Consider the following 2,757-nt stretch of genomic DNA (forward strand, 5'->3'; position numbering starts at 1 on the left):
GATCAAGTTAAATAAAATTGTGAAGGCATTTCTTAAACTATATTATGCATATATGTTACTATTTATTTTCCATTCATTTTCATCATAAAATGAAAATACTTCCATATTGTATTTTCAGAATGTACCCAATCATAAACAGTACATATTTAAAGGGAGATTACTAAGTAGTCATAAAACTAAGAAAAATGCCAGAACATCAAATATGAAAAATCATATCTGATAGTAAGTATTGAGTTCCAATTTTATTATTTCCTAATTTTTTGATTTGTCTAAATTTTAACTTTTATGTAAATTACATATTTAGATTTACGTCCCAGAGGCTTGCCTTCTAATAGATGTAATTTTATACTCTTGTTTTTAAAATACATTGACATCACAGACATCTGTTTTCTCCTAAAATTATCAGAGATGGTGTGCAAGCAAAGCTAATATTATTTAAAAGGGTTTTCTTCACTTCTATCATAGCCCTGAACTGCTCTATTCTTTTGGCCTATAAAATAAGAGGCTAATACTTACAGACCTAATTTCTTTAGTGTTCCCACAACATTTAGAAAGCTAATAGTCCTCCATTTCATTGTTTGAAAAGAACCTCCCTTGAGTTCTCAAAGTCCTTGCCATCCTGTGACTTTTGGCCCAATTATCCAGTCTTGCATCCATGAGTCTGCCCTTTCATAAGCTTCTTGAATTCTGAATAGTTTCACCATTTATGGCAAATCCTTTTTGGTTCTTTTTCTCTCCAAGCCTTATCAGTTTTCAGTATTTACCTTAGAACTTAAAAAAAAAAAAAATACAGAAACTACCAAGAATATCCAGGGAGGACTACTAGGTATGTGTACATTTTTAAAGCTTCCAAGTCATTCTGATTGTGGTAATAACCACTGCAGGCATTCCCAAGTTTCTGTCTTTGGCTGTCGGTATGGATTGAATTGTGTACCCCCAATAAGGTATGTTGTAGTTCTAACCCCTGGTACCTGTGAATGTGAACTTGTTTGGAAATAGAATCTTTTAAGATGTTATCAGTTAACATGAGGTCATACTGGCATAGGGTGGGTCCTAATCCAATATGACTGGTGTCCTTATAAAAGAGGAGGAGACACACAGGGAAGGTGGTCTTGTGAAGATGGAGGCAGAGCTATAAACCAAGGATTGCCAGGAGCCACTAGAAACTGGGAAAGAAGCGTGAAACAGATTCTTCCTGAGAGCCCTCCGAATGAATCAGCACAGCCAACACTGACTTCAGACTCCTAGCCTCCAGAACTGTGAGAAAAAAAAAAAAAAATTTTTTTCTGTTCTTAGAAACTGTCCAGTTTGTGGTACTTTGTGACAGTAGCCCTAGGAAACTAATACAGCCCTCATCTTTCATTCCTCTCTTCACAAAAGCGACCTCACCCATTCCAATACCCTTAATCTAGAAGACAATGACTCCCAACTCTCCTGTCCTGACCTGGCTTCCAAGTTCCAGGCACCTGCTGGACCACCCCATAGGCTGTTGAATTCTAAGTTTTCTCTCTTGTTAGACCGCTCCTTTCCTGGTCATTTGACTACAGAGCTTTTGTTGGGGCTTTCTTTTTTTTTTTTTTTTGGTCCGAGTCCATTGGGATTTCTGGGTGCCAGCATTTCTAGTACTCAGTCTGGGATATGTGAAGTAAAAAGAAAACCACAGAAACTCACTACTGTTTTCTTCAGGTGCTGCGAACCCTAGCCAGTCTGCTCTCCACCTTTCAGGGTCCTCTGATGTTTGATGTCCAGGGTTTATAGTTGCACATAGTGGAAGGAAGTTTATCTGACTGCCTTGACAGGGAACACGACAGAGAATCCCTGATGGAGCAGGAGAACAGTGGGATGCATATCTAAATTCTTGTAAAAAGACTAGACTTAATGGTCTGACTGAGACTAGAGGGACTCCGGAGGTCATGATTCCCAGGCCCTTTGTTAGCCCAAGACTGGAACGATTCTCGAAGCCAACTCTTTAGACAGGATTGGACTGGACTGTAAGACAGAAAATGATACTGGTGAGGAGTGAACTTCTTGGCTCAAGTAGACACATGAGACTATGTGGTAAGCTCCAGTCTGGAGGCGGGATGAGAAGCCAGAGGGGGACAGCAGCTGGTTGAATGGCCACAGGGAATACAGGGTGAAGAGGAGAAGTATGGAGTCTTATTAGGGGGAGAGCCGCTAGGAGTACATAGCAAGGTGTGTGTAAATTTTTGTATGAGGGACTGACTTGTAAACTTTCACTTAAAGCACAGTAAATTAAAAAAAAAGTTTACCCAGAATTAGAAGCCTAATTTTTTTTTTTTTTTAAATTATTGATACTATCAAATAATTGGTGTATTGTCAGGGACATCTTCAGATCCTCTCAGTGCTGTGCCCCATCCCCCAGCTTGTGTGCTCTGCTGCTGCTAAGGCTTTAGGCTACCAAGCCTCTCCACCCTGAAGGAGAGAAAGAGCCTGAAACTCTGTTTCCGGCCCCCCTCCCCACATACACTCCCACTGTCTCACAGCCAATAATGACTGGTGCAGAGCTACAGACAGCTCCTTTGTCCAAAAATGGGCTAAACTTGGACATGCAATTGACATCTAAGCTCCTAGCAGGATCAGGCTGAGGCTGGGACTTCACCTGAAATCCTATCTCATTTTCCCAACTCCCTTACCAGTTTCTCCAGGGAGCACCTGCTTTATAAATCACTTGCCCTAGAATGGGGTCTGCTTCTGCAGAAATCTGATTTAAGACAGGTATTAAGGTTATTTTGGATA

The sequence above is a fragment of the Elephas maximus genome, chromosome 3, assembly GCF_024166365.1.
Source record: "Elephas maximus indicus isolate mEleMax1 chromosome 3, mEleMax1 primary haplotype, whole genome shotgun sequence".
Lineage (NCBI taxonomy): Eukaryota > Metazoa > Chordata > Mammalia > Proboscidea > Elephantidae > Elephas > Elephas maximus.